The following is an 18,791-nucleotide window of genomic DNA, read 5'->3' on the forward strand; positions in this document are numbered from 1 at the left end:
TGAAACCCCTTGCTTATTGGTGCTTTATATAGCAGAGTGACAAGGGGGACATTTGGGGATTTTTTTTCTTTTTACTTACGCATATATACAATATAATATACGTAAGTGAAAAAACTGCAGAATTGGGGGGGGGGGGGGGGGGGTGGAGAAAGCACGGCCGCCGAAAACCGGAGCGGGCCCATTGTCATTTTGTTCACCCGGCCCTCTCCACCACGAAACCAATAATAAAACTTACAGTACTCCAATTCCGAACCGGGCCCCCAGTTTCCGACTAAGCTATGGCCTCCCGTCGGCCTCGGCAGAAAGACATTATTCCATGGATTAATTAAAGCTAAAAAGCGTTTGCTGGTGGAGAGGCAACTTTGTATTTCCTCACTACGGGTCAGGTAAAAGGACAAATACCACTCTCCAGACTGAACATACAGGGCTGCCGAGAGTCAAGGCGGGCCCCTTGTCAGTTCGCTGGGCCCTTTCCATCCTAAAACTTACTGACATGGCCTCTCTTCGACCCTGTGAACACTACCTACCTGCATTGACGTTGAAATATAAAATTCTCAGAATATGGAACAGTATATGATTACCGAAAAGATATTTAACTAAAAATGTCACACTCGAGGAAAAAAATTCTCATTTTAAAATTATAAGTACTGTACGCAAGTTAAAAACAACTTACATTTCAAAGGATTGATTAAAAGCGGCAATATCACCGAGGGACCACATTCTAGTCAGCTTATGATTTCCCAAGATGGTTAATCACAACAAAGCTTTTATGAGTATGTTGAGCTGCGGATCCCAAATAGGCCCCATAAATAAAAAAGACTGCTTTGTTGACTTTCCCATCCAATCACGTACTAGTATTTCTCTTCCGCGCTGAATCCAGAAGTTCAAGGACATGAACACTAATAACAGTATCAAATCATTTTATCCTCAGTCTATCAAGGATTAAAACTTTGAAATTATCATAAATTTTGTCCAACACCAACGATAAATATTTTCTCGAGTGATCGCAAATGAACATTCTTAGAAAAATGCGTGCTACATAGTTGTTCTGTCTGTAACAAGTGATCCCACGCCGTTTTTTTTAAATACTTATTTGAGTTGATAGGTTTTCCTTACAAAAATATCTCCTGAGTGTTTCATACAATTTCGAATTTTAGCATGACATTCCTTTACATTCTTCAAAAACACAAGACTTTCCTAAAGTATTGTTACAAGCATAGGCGCCCACATGCAAAACTTTAAGGGGGGGGGGGGGGGGCGCTCAGGGTTTTGCACACAGATATTTTCTCCAAAAATATCTGTGTGCAAAATATTTTGCGCATAGAAACCGATTTCAGTACAGGTTAGAGTTATTGAAATTTGACATTTTTAATAACTTATTCATTAATAGCTCGAGAAGAAATGTTTTACATTTTTGCACAGAAAAAAGTATCAAAAGCAAAGAAGGTCTATTTCTAAGGACTTAAGCCCACACTTGCCGCCCCCCCCCTTCCATATGGTCGGCCATGGTTACGAGTTGCAGCTATTAATCGGAAATATTGCCCACGCTGTAAAAATGAGCGAAGTTTAAGCAAACATGGAGCATGAAGTACTAAATTGCCATGGAGTACTAATGAAATTCATTTGCATCTTCATTCCTTGACATTATCAGCCACGAAGGGCAACGATTCTCAATCGGTGATCAGCCAGATCGGTACCGGTCTGCAAAAAAATTTGTCCGCCCCTCGGATATTTTTACTCGTCCACGCAGTGGCGCAACCAAAAAATTGTTTTCGGGGGTGGTGGTGGGGGAACTCTTACAAATTTTGCTATTTGATTGCGGGTCCGAGGGCTCTTTCTAGGCAATTTCTTTTTTTGAAATTGAATCTTAAGAAAGCAGTTTTAGATGGCCTCTGGTGATGTTTTGGGGAGGAAACGTTCGGATGGCCTTCGACCATTTTTAGAAATTTAATTCTAAAAACGCGATTAAGGCGATACTTGTTGTCATTAAGGTAAGAGATAAGACTCTTTGGGATTGCCGCCGATCGAGAAAAATCGAGCTAAATCGATCACCCCTCCGACTAATCTTTCGAAAAATTAAAGTTCCAAACACGCAGTCAAACTTAGGGGCTGTTACGGGCATGGGTTCTGAAACTCACCAAAAAATATTTCAAATTAAGTCTTAAAAACCGAAGTTCATCAATGATATTTTAAGGACACTAGCAAGGGCGCCTATATAGTGGGGCAAGGTGGGCTCGAGCCCCCCCCCCCCCTAGAAATTAGAACTTCATTGTTTTTTGTATTTTTTCTCTGCAAAAATGTTTCTTCTCCAGCCATTAATGAATAAGTAATTAAAAATGTCCAATTTTAATGACTATACTAATCTGTCCTGAAATTGGTTTTCATGGGGAAAATATCATGCTTAATCTATGTTAAAATATCTGAGCTCCCCCCCCCCTCTTACAATTTTGCATATGGGCGCCCATGGACAGTAGGAGGAAAGATTTAAACGCTCTCCATCTTAAATTTAAAAAAAATTGCAGATTTTTCGTTTTCAAATTTTATTCGGGCTCTTGTCCAAAAAATTTTCTTTTGTTAATAAGATATGATGTTAAAATAAGATAATTACTTATCGTATTAACATTTGAAAAAAAAAAATTGTAACAGTTCTTTAACGACAAGTTTTATTAAAATACTAGTTGCGTGCCCGACGTTGCACGGGCTACTTATAAAATGAAAGAGATGTCCAAATGATGTTTACTATTACTCTGACATCAGTTTCTAAAGCTCTAATTAGTAAATAAATGCGTGTAATGCAAGGTTTGCAAAACACCAGTAGAGCATATTTTTGGCAAAAATCTCTTTAACGTTAATCATAGTTATCAATGATACAAGTTATGAGTATTTTCAATTAGCACAAAAGATGAAAATACATGCATTATCAACTATAATCTTTGCTCACGTTAAAATGAATTACATCTGACTAGTCGACCCGTGCGGAACTCCGCACTGTGCTTCGAATCGTTTCATAAGGTATTTCGCTCTTTAAGAATTTCAAAGGAAAAACCGAAAAAAAAGTAAGCGCAGAAGAGATGGCATGTAATTTAAAGACATCAGTAATAAAACCTCATTAAATACAACGTTGTGATAATTTGATCATCGCTCACCTTTTGGTCGTACTTATTTTCAATTCAAACATAAATATCATTAAAAGTGTGGCTGAGTAGTGACTCGTGAAAAAGCAATAATTGTGCATGTAAAAAAAAAGGTGGTGGCAAATACAGTCCTGCCCATGTCAGCATCTGACGGGAAAAAAAGAAATATTAAAGAGATATTTATTGGCACGGATTCGAATTGGCGCCTTTCTGATTAACAGCCCGACACCCCAACAAACCTAGCAATTGCGCCTTCCTTTTCGAAAGCTATTCATTGAAGGAATGCGTAGTAAAAAACAGCAAAAAAAGCTTTTCGCCAAAAAAAAATAATAGTAATAATAAGATCATGCTTCTATGTTTTGTCATTAACCAGCATGATACGATTTAAAATTATTCGAAAAGCATGGAATTTGATTAAAGAATGACGAAGATCTCACGTAGCAATTGAAACGAACATTCTAGAGAAGTAATAAATTAGATTGAAAATAAGTGTTTTTATCTTTGAATATTGAACTATTTCACATAGAAGGTTGCTTTAACAGTTACGGTTTAAATGCCAGCACATGTTTCTCTTTTAATCGAACACTTAAAATTCAAAACCAAAACCAGTTGAACTGAATCCGTTTTTTAACTGTAATTTTTCGAACGTAGACAAAATGTATTTTTTTTCAGCAGAAAGCAAAGGAGTAGAAAATGATTTCTTGCTAATGAAGTCGATAATAATTTTAATGCTTTATATCGTATTCACGCGAATAAAAAATTAAAGGTTTACTGGGTGAAACTCGTAGTTTTAATTTGGCGTAATATTTTTTCATTTGTACAAAAGGTCGAACACTGCTATTAGAAACATCTACATTTCAGCATACAATGAAAATGTTTTTCTGCACAAAAAGAATTTTCTTTAGGTAAATCTAATACTTGTTTATGCTTTCATTATGCTGAGTGGTCTGGATGTAGTCAAAGCTTAAAAAAAAAAGGAAGAACACTCTTCGATTAACAGTCAACTTATCCGAATGATAACTGTAGCCTGCATAAAGGAGTCGAAACACCAAGTAGCATTCCCACTGCATTTATTTTATTACGTTTGTATGTTATGAGTACATGTAATGCGTAATACTAATATAAATTTGAAATTCTTTCTGACAGCCCAAACTTGCCCGAAGTTCAGATAGTTTATAGCCGAACGCTCTACCGAAAAAAACTTATCAATTTAACCGAACAACTAAGTCCAGTGCTTTTAAGCTTTATTAAAATATAAACACGCACACAGGCTATTTTTTTTTTTTTTTTTTTTTTTTTTTTTTTTTTTGGCCGAAAGCGACGTAAAAAATGGAAAACTGCATTAGAACTTTGCTTTTAAAAAATGCATAAGAACTACAGGCAGCATCAAGGTTTTGAAACAGCAAAGGGCGTTTTCGAAAACTTGATTTTTCGATCGTAAGTCTATTTTTCTTCATTAGCCAGCCTGATAAGTTTTAAAATGAGAAGGGAATAATATATAAGATAAGATATTGAAGAAACATTTTTTTTATTCTTGAAAATTTTTGCAATTTGTTACCGCAGGCTGCTTGAACCGTTATGACTTAGATGGCAGCACGTGTTCATCATTTAACAGCACGGTTAAAATACAAAATAAATTGAACTATGCTCTTTTTTAAGCGTAGCTTTTCGAATGTAGTAAAAATGTGATAAGCTATTTGTTTTTTTTTTTTTTTTTTTTTTGCAAAAAGAAGAAAAAATATATATTTTACCCTTCAAATTGAGGTAGTAATTTTTTTATTTGTACAAAGATTCAAAAACTCATTAGAAGAATCTATATTTTAATATACGATTTATTAGTTTTTTTCTGAACAAAAAACAATTCTGTTGTAGTCTGAAATCTTAAACCTGTTACTTATATTTTCGCTTACATTATGCTTTAATTCTCTTACCAGAGCCAAAGCTTAAAAAGGAAAAAAAAAAAAAAAACTTACCATTCCGAAGTAATTTAGCACAAAGTCACTTCAAGTTTTCATATCAGCAATTAGCGTTTCCTTCTCATTCATCTTATTTCTTCATAGTTGTTATTCACTTAAGTGTTCATGCACTGCGCGATATTTCTCTAATTTTTTGTTGCAGATTGTCCGGACGTGGGCCCGAACACGCATTCTCCTGGTTACGAAGAGAACGCTCTGCCGATCAAGCTATTCAGCTCTGCCGGTTATAGCGCAAATTAAAGTTATAAGTTTAACCGAAAACCTCATTCTGGTTCTTTAAAACAGGTTTTTCGGCTGAAGAAAACAATTTTTAGACCGTGGGTCTATTTTTCGTCAGTAGCCAGCACCATAAGCTTTAAAATAAGGCTTAAATCAAAGAATTCGATCAAGAATTGAGGAAAATCTGGCGTAGAAACCAAAAACAGGCTACAGAAATAATATATAAGGATAGACTATATCTGAAATATTTATGTACAATTACAATCAGCTTTTTACATAAAATGACACACACTTTTTGGTTGATTACGTGAAACTAAAGCACCAAGACTAAATAAATACCAATAAGCATTAATTTAATACCAAGTCATCAGATTCCAAATTAGCTTCTGTTAAAATCCTTAAAAACAATCTTTTTTGTTCAACTCTGTTTCACTTAAAGAAATTCAAACAATCTTAATTTAACGTGTTCTTTTAACGATACAAACTGTATCTCAAAAATAGAAACAGGAAGGAAAAAGAGTTATTACAATTCGAAAACTCACCCCTGTGACGGGAAAAAGTCCAACAAAATAAACATAATTAGTCGCACATCCTAAATGTACCAAAATAGGAGGCCAGTGAATGATAAACTTACACTACGATCAATAAACATAGCTAAAGAAACAACTTTCATATGATGAAAAGAGTTAAGAACGTTGAATGTAAAAAATAAAAAAAAAAAAAAGACACGATAAAATAAAGGCTATCCGAATAGAACAACCAATTTTAAACTAATTCAAAATGAAATTCTAGATGGAAACGTTGTTTTAAGATTTGGAAAGCAGCCAAAAAAATCTCTTTTGAAACAATTATTAGAATTTTACTTGCTCACCCATATGCAAAATGGCAACAGGAAAGAAATAAAAATTCCTGAATAACGTTATGTAATTAACGTTTTATTTCATATCTCCGCTAATTAAAGTCACACAATTACGAGATTGGTCCTATTGTTTTCTTTGGAAAATTTCGAATTGATCGGTATCTCGTTTGACTCTCGATTCGCAGCGGTTCTCGAGAAAATCGATCTTCAGACAGACAGACGGACGCGAACAGATTTTATTATAGTGGATTTATTTCTTCATTTTTATTATTATTTAAAAAAAAATAAAGAGAAAACATCATCGCTCTGAGAGTTTTTTTTTAAAGCTCTAGTCGAACAGCAGGTCAAAAAAGGGTTGAGAAACGCTTATTCAGGGCATCTTTAAGCCAGTCAGGCTAACTTGGATACTTCCCCTTCCTTTTTAGTCCAAGAGCCCATGAGTGCCAGATAAGAAAGGTTCGCTGTATTTAAGCTAAGCCGCGCAAGCTTTGGCAGGAAACAGGTAGCAAAGATGCTTAAAATTGCTGCAAATACCAAACATTTCCATGGTGGTCTCCCCCATCTCCGATATAGTGGACATTTCATAAAGGCGCATACATTCTAATGAAACTACCTATTCAAAGTTTCAGTTTCAAGATATCAAGGGCGGATCCAGAAACGTTTCAAGGAGGAAGCGGTTTATTTTTTAACTTTCCTTTTACTACGTGTCTTATTACACATGTTTTGGGAGGGGGGCGCCACAACATTTTTGCATAAAACACCAAAATAGAGATTTTGCCGAGAAAGTTTCCAGACTTGTTCACTTCTTTTTCTGTTGAAAGAGGTCTTCTAAACTTGCGTTTTAGAACTTCAATTTTGCAATATTTCCGGGGGAATGTTTCGAAACTTCCTCCTCCTCTTTTTATGAATTTTTGAAAAAAAATTCGCATTTTTTTTTCTGGATTTAATTCTAATAATTTTCTAAACTCATCCCGCTAAAAGAATAAAGACTTCTTTACTAAAATTAACTATGTAATAGTAAAGCTATTTCACTTTCTTCAACAAAAAGGTTTTCAAAAATACGCAACATTTGTTTTTACAATTTTTTTTAATGCGGAGCACGGTACGACTTCCAAGCATAGCCGAAGTTTTGTCAATCTTCAATTTAGGATGGTTATTAGGTAATGGAAAAGACGAAGAAATGGTCACATGACGCAACTGCAGAACTTGCTTTTTTTTCCATTTAGGAATGTTATACATTTATCCCCCCCCCCCTTCCTAACGCTTTACTGTTATTTAACGTTACATATTTGTGGGCATTTGATTCGACAAAAGCAGTGAGTTTTTTAAATCTTTTGAACACTACGGGGCCCAGAGAGGTGTTTTTCTTTGGGGGGGGGGGAGGGCTTTTTTTAATTAAATATACAAAGTTCGCGGTTTTATTTAGCGATCTTTATTTTCCATACATAGAAAACGATTGTTAATTATCATCAGAGGTAGATATGCATAGATCTTATAGATAGGTCGATGGATAAATAGAGGTCGATATAGGTAGGTCAGTTAAGATATAGATAGGCCCGTATTTATGGAACTTCAACGGTGATCAATGCAACCCCCCCCCCCTCCCGACTTCGAAAAAATAAATCATTTACATAAAAGTGGACGGGATTTTTGTTATTTTCCAACAAAATAGGCATTGAGAGAGTAGTACATCCCTCCCGCCTTGGGGCTGCTTGCAAATAAAGGCGAACCAGCTGGTCGCCGCATGCGGCAATCTTTGTTTTTTGGAGAAAACTAGTTTTAAATTCCAAAGAGACTTAATAAGTTTTCTTTGGAAAGGTGTGTATGCGTTTTAGTTGAAGAAAAATTATAATTTCACATCAGAGAGGGGGAGGGCATAAATTTTTTATTCAACGGACTTTCTTTAAATTCTTAGCACAAACAACGCCGTGTGGGCACTGCTAGTAATTAATATGTTGCAATTCCAGACACTGATAAAAATCTAACTAGGTTCGATAACAGCTTTACCTACCCTAAAAGACTACATTACATAAAAAACCTATAAAAAAATTATCAAATGCTTAACTTGCATCCTTGTGTGAGTCTTCAGGAACAGTTAAAATGAATGAGTAAAATTAAACGGAACAGCTGTAAGGAGTATGAAAATGATTCTAAAACTAAATAATTGTGATCATTATTTGTCAATGATAAAATCACAACTAAATGCAAAGAACTGTTATTCGTAGCTGAACTTACAATTCTGATGTAAGGGGATATTGGATATGAGATGAAATAATTAAAGAAAACTGAAAATAGTAAGATACAGGCGTCCCTCGTATAACACTATACTTCTACAACACTGTTTCGGTATTACACGGTACCAAATTTGCGATTATTATAATTTTATAATACTGTTTCGATATTACACGATAAAAAACTATTTTAAATACAACACGGTTTTGATGCAACTCTAATTTTAAAAGAAGGAATTTCATTTTTGTTCAATACACCGCTAAAAAATGTATGATAATAATTGTACTATAAGTTTTTACTTTTTATGAAACTTTTACGAAAAATTGTCTGTTTTCGGCTCATAAGTTTGGTTTCCCCGTATTCGCAACTCCAGCGCTTGAATACGCTACCTTGCCGTGATTTACAAAACTGCCGGAAAAACTAAAACTTTGCCACGTTGCGTTCCATGTGTGTCTGTTGACGTAAACACAGGCAGTTTGTTCTGAGTATTAACGCAATCGATGTGTCTTAGTTCGATTTCTGTAGTTTTCAGCTACAGAAATTGTTTCGTCCCTTAGTAGTATTCTCGAGCTTCTCAGAATAATGTTAGTTTTCCTTATTTCCTTCTAAAATGTGAGTTGATTGAGAAATGGTTAAAGCGAAAACTCTAGATTAACAAACTTGGATAACGTTATACAAGGTAAAAATTTTTATTGTTTTGTATGAATTCGTAAGAATACGGGTTTTTTTTAAATCTTAAATTAATTTAACTAACCATATTTTACAGCAGCATTCAGTTGGAATGGACAGTATGCAAAATATTTTCTTGAATATATTATCGTAGAGCAAAATGAAAAATGTTTAACCGAGAAAGAATTTACTTTATTCCTTTTATTCTCAGCTGAAAGGTTTCGCCAAATTTGTTTAGGGTTATAGTTTTAGTATTGTGCGAGCAAAGTAGCCTTGGCGAGATTTCGCGTTTTTAGTTAAACCATTTTTAATTTTTATCATGAGTGGAATAAAATTGCAGTAAGATTACAGAATTCGATAAGTTAAAAGAAATAATGGTCATTCAACTGAAAAGAAAACTACTACCATATTTCCGTGAGAATTTTGTTGATGATTTGCATAGCATGACATAATTAAACCGTAACTCAGAAATTAGAAACATCGAAACAGAAAATTTTTAAATTAACCGATTCGGGAATTTGAGAGAAATAACTCAACTACAAATGCAAAACAATAAGCGGTAGCCAAGCAAGGCAAAGAAGTATCATCTTCTTTTGATAATAATTTGTAATGTCATATTAAATTTTCTAGCATTAATTGTTATTCTTGTCAGGCCACAATTATTTAGTTTTATCAAGAATTGATAAATATCGAATTCAACATCGTGGAAATGGCTGCTTACCAGGAAACATCACGAGCTCGGTAATCATGAAAAAAGTTAAAAATGGTCGCATTCGAAAGAGTATCTTTAGAAAAAAATTTGACCCAATTATTGTGTGCCCTCGTCCTTTAGTTTTTGAGATATGGGGGGTCAAAGTTTGTCGAAATCTTTCGAAAATTCGCCAAATTTAAAGACTTGGCAAGAAATGGAAAATACCACGTGATTTCATCGCCTGCGTCTAGCAAGACTCTCATTCCCATTTCTGGTCATCTGCAAAGCGCGTAAACGATGTTTCGAATTAACCCTTTACTTGTGTGTTTAAAATTAAAAAGTAACTATGAAGCCTGTGAAATGGAAACTAGAGAGCTTTATCCAGAGGAGCTACGACTTTATAACGAAATTGAACGTAGGATTTAACTTTGCAATCGTGATAATAATGCATTTCAGAATTTAAGTGCATTTCAAGTGTGCTTTACTTAACTAATTTAAGTTTGTACTCTTGTTATGAAATGTGTTGTAAGTAATTAATAATTATGTACGAGAATTAACATGAATAAGTAAAAAAAAACATGCTTATTAAAGCGTATATATTGAAAATAAAATTTTTAGTTTTTGATGTTGAAAGAAAATGATCATGGATTGTAGTATCCCAGCTCTTATTTTTTCAACAGTTATTATCATTCATGAAGTTTTATTGTCTGACCACTGCTAGCGAAAATGTTTGATTTTTAATTTAAAACCCAAAAAATAATAATTAAAAAAAGAAAAAATAATAATTAAAAAAAAAAAGAAAACAACGGATAGTAAATGTCAAAAATTTGCACAGCAAAACTAACGATGTCGGAAATTACTTCATAACAGATTCTTATCAAAAATTTTATAGTCGACGTTCATTACAACAACCCCTGTAGTTCGAAAAATCTGTCACTGCAACTGAAAGTCGCTATAACGTAAATGCACATTATATTGCATGTTATTTAGTCATTTTTTAAAAATACTGAAGTCACATTTACCAATTATGTTTCACGTTAAAAGGGAATTCAAATACGAGCGAAATAAAAATTAATACAGTTTTTCTTTTTATTTGACTTGTTAGAGGGCTTACACATAACTTGAAAACGATACACATAACGAAAAACACACTGGAAATAACTGACAGAAATCTTTTTTTTTTTTTTTTTAATTTGAGAACATGGTTTGAAATCTTTAAAAATGTCGTTTTCTTCGTATTTAGATACTGTTGAAGACTTCAGATTTACGACTTTTCAACAAAAAAATATTTTAAAGTGTTTTTACCATTTCTCTACGGTTATCATCATATTTTTTTTCAAAACAGTTTCATCATCGACTTAACTCTTTCAGTGAAAATATTTCACCCGCACAAGCATAAAAGTTTTAAACATCAGTTTTTTAACAGACAGTCTTAAGAATAACAAAAAAGTTTAAACTTTGAACGGTATATTCAAATGTATTCAGTTAATACGTTCTATTGGATGCTAAAATATCATTACATCTGGAATTTTAAACGAGATTTTGTGCTCGAACCCTATGACAGATCGGTCGCAGTAATAGGAGGTCGTTCTTGTTGACTGCAGTTAGGAGCGCACTGATGGGAGGTCACTGATTACATTTCCATCATTTTTACAATAAAATAAAACAAATATTTCGGGCGGTGGCGTTTTCCCCTATACAGTTGCACGTTAATATCCCGAAACACAAGCTCCTAAAAATTTCAATGCCGCAGTCTGTGCCGAACCTCGTGGCACTGAAGGGAAAGCTAGGCGAGCCGAATTGCAGCCGTTGTCAAGGAAACGAGGTTACTCTGCGTAGGGCGCGTGCCAGTCAGCGGCGCGACTTGCCGAATTTGGCGAGGGAAAAATAAAATATAAAATACCAAGAACGAAACAACTATCCTTGAAGTTTTCAAAGAAATTACATTTGTCTCAAATATATTTCATCATATTTTTTATCACAAATGCAAGGCTGTGAATGGGATTTCATTTTACAGCGGCGGAGAGCTATCGGTCACAAAGTAATTAACAAATAATTCTGAATGATTAAAAAATTAGCAGGAAAACAAATAAAAAGTAATAATTAAAAGAAGAGAATATGCTCTGAAAGACGCATACTCTGTCTCTGGTGATTTCTTCGTTCGCTGATAAAAAGCATGTGCCCTCTCGTCAAAATACGGACCATCCAGTATGTATATATCATCTATTTCAAAAGGAAAAATAAGACGACCGAAATTGATATATGTAAGGAGAACGTTAGCACACAGCTGTGAACATTTATCCATAGTAATAATGGGTACCAAAGGCATAGAAAAGAACCACGTTCTTTTCAGAAGTATAACAAATGAAAAACTATCATGCATGTTCTCCAAAGCGCATCTTCGTTTTTCTATTGCAGATCCTCAGAATTCGCTAAAGGCTGTTCATCAACAAGCCTTTAGCGAAAAAAAAAAAAAAAAATGTTAATTTTCAGTCCTTGCCTGCAATTTTATTAGTTTGTTAAGAAGTGGATCTTTTACCCTGCCTCTGACATGGAAATGGTATTCCATATGTGCCTCCTCTTATCCATATCTTATGTATATATAAATCTATAGCTTCTTTACAACTTGTGCTTTCAGAAAAAATGACTAAATTAAACTGAAATTGCCATTTAAAAATAAAACTTAGCTTTCGGGACAAAATTGATTGCATATTTGAAATAATCTGCAACCTTTGTTACCCCCCATATTCTTTACCTCTGTTTTGAATAACTTCTCTTTAATTTTTCACATGCACTCGACTTGCTCTCTGGAGTTGAGAAATGCATCCTAAGTTCGTTTAAATCTTTGCAACAAAAAAGGAACTCTTAATGTTTATAGATTATTTTCCATAATCCCTCCGATTTAAAAATCCAACTGTGCCAATGCCAACCATTTCTTCGGAATTCGGAAAAGGTGCCATTGTGTCTTTTTATACATATGTATATAAATCAAAGAAGTACCTTTGTGCAGAAAAGTAAAAGAAAATGTAACAATGATAATTCGTTACAGACACCTGTTTTGAGGTTTCAAGGATCCCATTTTTCATCGAGAAAAAAAAAGATCGTGCTCACTTTTCTGCATTAAAACTGGGTGTTCCTTGAAACACCGAAACACCTGTCTGCAATTCTCGGCAAATGTGTAACTCAGCGTTGTTTTATTATCTAAAATAACATACTTCAACCCTGTACACGCGTTTTCCTTTTATACTCTAGTAATAACGGTGAAGATCCAAGATTAAATAACCAGTTTTCGAAAAAAAAAAAAAAAAAAAAGATTGCCCTTTCTAAAAAAATTTATTCAAATAAAAAAATTTAGAAACTTCATGGGAACAATTAGCTATTACTGCATTTCGGAGTTCAGAGAAGATATTAATTTTGAATTTTTCAAAAAAAAAAAAAAAAAGGTCGATTTTAAGCTCAACTTATTTATGAAAAAAGTTAAAAATAATAAACGAAAATGCATCGAGGTTTGTGCAAATAGAAAAGTTATGGCTCTCAATTTTGCGTGACTGTGAAAGTATATGATTAACCCCGAAACTCAGTTTATTAAAAATTATTTTACTAACCCTTAGCGTAGTTAATGTAGCCTACTTTATAGGTATATTTTGGGAGTGAGTACATTTACTTAATATAAAAAATTAATTTAAGGCAGGGGTTCTAAACCTGGGGAGGGTGGGGCGAATTAATTTCGTATTTCAAGGGAGATGTGTATGTTTCAAATTTAAAGTGAAAAAGTAAAACTTCTTCATCCAGCAGTTCATCGGTGTAAATTTGTAATAGTGAATCTGTACATACGTGTGTAAGAGCATTATATTTTTTCCCTCCATAAACTTTTCAAACGATCCAAAAAAGAAAAGAAGAAAAAAACGACTTTTGCCGTAGCAAGGATTTGTACACAACAAGTATTCGTTACATTCAAACAAAATTCGGGTTTCTTTCATTTTTTCACAATAATTTTCTTGAAGTTTGGGCTCATTATGTAAGAAACGAAAGCTATTTAAAACTACCAAGTAAAATAAATCTCGAATTCAAAGAAAAAAATCCCATTGTATTTGTAATTGCAGCAAGTAAATAATTGAAAATTAATATTTTCATTTCATTTTTTATTTCTTACTAAACTTACTCACGAAAACTGTTTTTAAAAATGTATTCAATTGCTTGGAAATAACGATGGAAAGCATAAATGAGAAAAAAGACCAGGCAGAAATGCTTTGACCACAATAAGGAGAGTTCTTTCAAGAGTCATAATGACAATCAGATGTTTTTCCTTGGGCGATGCGAAGTGGGGAGAAACGAGTTCTGGGGGGTTTGCCGTTCCACAGGAAGCCCGCCAAGGTTAACCTTGAAAACTCAAGTCTTCGCCAAGACAAAGTCGAGTTACGGCGCTTTGATTTTCCTTTCGTAATCAAATTCTTATAAATTAAGTATATTTAACACACAACAACTTCAACTATATGTCTCAACCACATACATTCTCTATTTTTTTTTACATCATTTGGGAATTTACACCCGTTTAAACCTCCAAATTTACTAGAACTACTTCTCATCGCGGAGTAACACATCTCGTACCTTTCCCTTCAGTGCCAACTTAGATTGGAATATACTCACCCCGAGTAAAGAATTAATGCGATATTTCTCACGCGCTTTGATGGTGACCAAATATGGAAGTGAAATGTCTTGTCAGATGCAGATGTTGAATTCGCGCCGTACCTTCCATTTCTGAACAAAACTCGCTAAATTTGGCGACTTTACTAAAAATTTCGGCAATTTTTAAGACCTCATATTTCGATAACGTGGTCACGAGGGTACGTAGTTTCAGTGCCATAAACATGTGTTCCAATGCTCTTTCGAATGCCACCAATTTGGAATTTTTTTGAATTTCCTTGATCGTGATGTTTCCGGGTTAGAACTACGAAGTTCGCATTAATGTTTGACGTTTAGTAATGCTTCTTGAATTCTAATCTCTACGTGGGCCAAAATATCCTCAGGACTTAAAATATTGATTTAAAAATGATAAAACAAAAAAAATCATACATACGAACAAAAATCGCAACACTTTTAGCATTTTCTTCGTTACCACGTGCGTTTGTTTTAGTTTTTTCGTCCGCCATTAGACAGTCACTGTAGTGCCCCTATAGTTCGTTGGAGTTGCGAATAACACTAACTAATAACTTTTAAATTACATACTTTATTTTTCTCATTAGTGTTCTAAGAGCAAAAAAATGAATATTATTATTTCCAATGCATTGTAAGAACATAAAACTATGATTAAACATAAGCTAAATTTGGCAAACGATAAATAAAAAATGTAGTCGAAACAAAATATGAAAGAAAATAGAAAAATTATAATTTGAACTTTGACATCTTGAATTCAAATAATGTTTTTCGCAATCACGAGTGTGTGTGTGGGGGCATGTGTATGCGTGTGTGGGGGCATGTGTATGCGTGTGTGTGTGTGGGGGCATGTGTATGTGTGTGTGTGTGGGGGCATGTGTATGTGTGTGGGGGGCATGTGTATGTGTGTGTGGGGGCATGTGTGGGGGGTATGTGTATGTGGGGGGGTATGTGTATGTGTGGGGGGGGGTATGTGTATGTGTGGGGGGTATGTGTATGTGTGGGGGGTATGTGTATGTGTGGGGGGTATGTGTATGTGTGGGGGGTATGTGTATGTGTGGGGGGGGTATGTGTATGTGTGTGGGTAGTTGTGTGGGGGGTATGTTTATGCGTGGGTAGTTGTGTGTATGTGTAGGTGTGTCTATGTGTGTGTAGGTGTATGTGTAGGCAAGTAAGTGACGCAATCTGGAGACTGTTTTCGCTAGAGGAGCAGCATCGTGAGGCCGGCCGACGGTGGTGCTGCAGAGGGAGGCGGGGGGAGGGGGAATAAAATCGGCGTAACGCCAAGGACAGTCAAGTGAGAACAATAAGCAATCGTGATTGCTCAAAACAATTCTAATTATTTTATTCGCAACTCCAACAAACTATAGGGGACACTGCAGTCTAATGGCGGATCAAAAAGGAAAAACAAACGCATCCGTAGCGTAAAAAATTCTCATAAGCCCAGTAAATTTTGTTCGTATGCACGATTTTTTCGCTTTATTCTTAAAATTAATTTTCAAAGTCTTGTGGATATTCTGGTCCACGTAGAAAGAAATGAGAATTCAAGAAGCATTACTAAACGTCAAAAATTAATGCAAATTACGTAGTTCGTAGTTTTAAGCAGCCATTTCCACGATGTTGAATTCGATATTTATCAATTCTTGATAAAACTAAATAATAATTGTGGCCTGACAAGAATAACAATTAATGCTAGATAATTTGATTATATGACATTACGAATTATTATCAAAAGAAGATGATACTTCTTTGCCTTGCTTGGCTAGCACTAATTGTTTTGCATTTGTAACCGAGTTATTTTTCGCAAATTGCCGAATCTGTTAATTTTAAACTTTTCCGTTTCGTATGTTTTTAATTTCTGAACTATGATTTAATACTGTCATGCTATGCAAATCATCAGCAACATTCTCACGGATATTCGCAACTCCAACAAACTATAGGGGGCGCTGCAGTCACTGTCTAATGGCGGATGAAAAAACTAAAACAAACGCACGCTGTAACGTATAAATTGCTTCTAAACTTACGAAATGACAGAAATTTTTGTTCGCATGCATGATTTTATTTCTTTATTCATTTGAAAAGATTTTTCAAAGTCTTTTGGTTATTCTGACCCATGTAGAAAGAGATTAGAAATAAAAAAGTATTACTAAAGTAAAAAATTAATGCAGAACACACAGTAAGTTGTTCTGAAGCAACCACTTTCACGATGTTGAATTCGGAATTCATTAATTTTTGGTTCGCTTCGAACAGCATTTTCATTTTGTACCGTTTTTTCTTTACATTAGTACATATTATGTCCAGTTTCGTGACATTTCCGGCATTTGTTGACATTTTTGTCACATAGTGCACATACGTGAGAGACTGTCAAGAGTAACATTTAACACTTGATAATTTATTTCTAGGACTAATATGATTGGATATCAAAAGAAATCATGCATTTAATTCATTCCTCATGGAAATGATTTAACTGATATGCGAAATCTTGTCAAGATACATTATTCTTTCACACAATTTTAAAACCATAACCCTATAAACAGATTTTTGGCGAGACTTCCACCGATAATGACAGCTTTTGGAGAGCAATAAAGTTAAGTTGGCGCGATATTTTAGCGATAAAAATTCAAAACTTATTTTTTATTGTTCAAATTCTTAACGTTCTTTCTGGATTTTTCAATCTGTTCTGCGATAAATATTTTCAAGAAAATTTATTTGCATACTGTCCATTTCAGTTGGATGCTGTAGTAAGAAAGGTTATTTAAATCATTTATGTGGAATTAGGTTAAGGAAAAGAGTAATTTTTCAGCATGGCCCTAGTGTCCAGTCAATGTTGTTAAGTCCGCTTTTTTTCATCGAATTGAAAAACTATGATATTTATTCAAATTCACTCAGAACAAGATAAATAAAATGTGTACTCACAGTTTATATCGGATATTTTTGATGTTACGCTGTTGCGAATGACGATTCCAAATGATGAATTACGCAAATAAAAAAAAAAAATACACATAACAAACTGTTTTGCCCAAAATGAACACTTGGAACGCAATGTTTTAGTGTTTTCGGCAGTTTTGTAAATATCCGCAAGGTAGCGTATTCGAGCTCTAGAGTTGCGAATATGGTAGTTTTCTTTTTACTTGTCGAATTCTGTAATCTTTCTACCATTTTATTCCACTCATGATAAAAAATTAAAATGGTTTAAATGACATGCGAAATCTCGCCAAGGGTTCTTTGCTCGCACAATACTAAAACTATAATCCTAAACAAAATTGGCGAAACCTTTGAGCTGAGAATATATAAGCAATAAAGAAAATTCTTTCTCGGTTAAACATTTTTCCATTTCGTTCTACGATAATATATTCAAGAAAATATTTTGCATACTGTCCATTCCAACTAAATGCTGCTGTAAAATATGGTTAGTTAAATTAATCTAAGATTTAAAAAAAAAGTCTTACATTCAAACAAAACAATAAAATTTTTAACCTGTTATAACGTTATCCAAGTTTGTTAATCCAGAGTTTTCTTGTGTTTACGCTTTCACCATTTAACAATCAACTAACTCACTTTTTAAAAGGAAATAAGGAAAACTAGCATTATTTTGAGAAGCTCGAGAATACTATTAAGGGACAAAATTTCTGTAGCTGAAAGCAATCTAAGACACATTGAATGCGTTAATAAATACTCATAACAAACTGCCTATGTTTACCAACAGACACACGTGGAACGGATTGTTCTACCTTTTTCTTTAATTTTGTAAATCACAGCAAGGTAGTGTATTCGAGCGCTGGAGTTATTTTACGTTTTGTTTTGTTGTTGTTGCTCAGACGAACTTCATTGTTATTCGCATCACCAATTAACTATAGGGGGCGCTGTAGCTACTGTCTAATGGCGGATGAAAAAGGTAAAACAAACAAATGCCGTAACTTATAACTTGCTTTGACGCTTAGTGAACGACAGTAATTTTTCATTGAGTCTTTGTGGGAAGCTTTTTTTTATTCTTCTGAAATAACATTACACCATAAACTGTCTGAAGCCTGTATTTTACCCCAAAGAAAACACGTGGAATGGAATGTTTTATCTTTTTCAGTAGTTGTGTTAATCACCGCAAGGTAGCGTATTCGAGCTCTGGAGTTGCGAATAGAAAAGCTCAGAGTTTTCATTATTATAGAATGCGTTTTGTTCTTAGTAAAGAAAGTTGATAAGTTTTTCTTGTGCATAACGGTTTTAATTTCAGGTATGTAAAATTATTAAATTTCATTGTTTATAACAACTCATGACTTCGTTTTGATATAACACTATTCACATTCCTTGATTCACATAATTTCAAGGTCTTGTATAACACGGTTTCAATTAGGACTGAGGGA

The 18,791-nt window shown here is 34.2% G+C and overlaps 1 protein-coding gene across 1 annotated transcript in view; it reads right to left on the minus strand.

Moving 5' to 3' along the window:
* LOC129225577 (6-phosphogluconate dehydrogenase, decarboxylating-like) overlaps nt 1–18,791 on the minus strand; it is a 70,945-nt gene that overhangs the window by 42,671 nt on the left and 9,483 nt on the right. The gene's annotated exons all lie outside the window — the stretch shown is intronic.

The sequence above is a fragment of the Uloborus diversus genome, chromosome 7 (genome assembly GCF_026930045.1).
Source record: "Uloborus diversus isolate 005 chromosome 7, Udiv.v.3.1, whole genome shotgun sequence".
Classification (NCBI taxonomy): Eukaryota; Metazoa; Arthropoda; class Arachnida; order Araneae; family Uloboridae; genus Uloborus; species Uloborus diversus.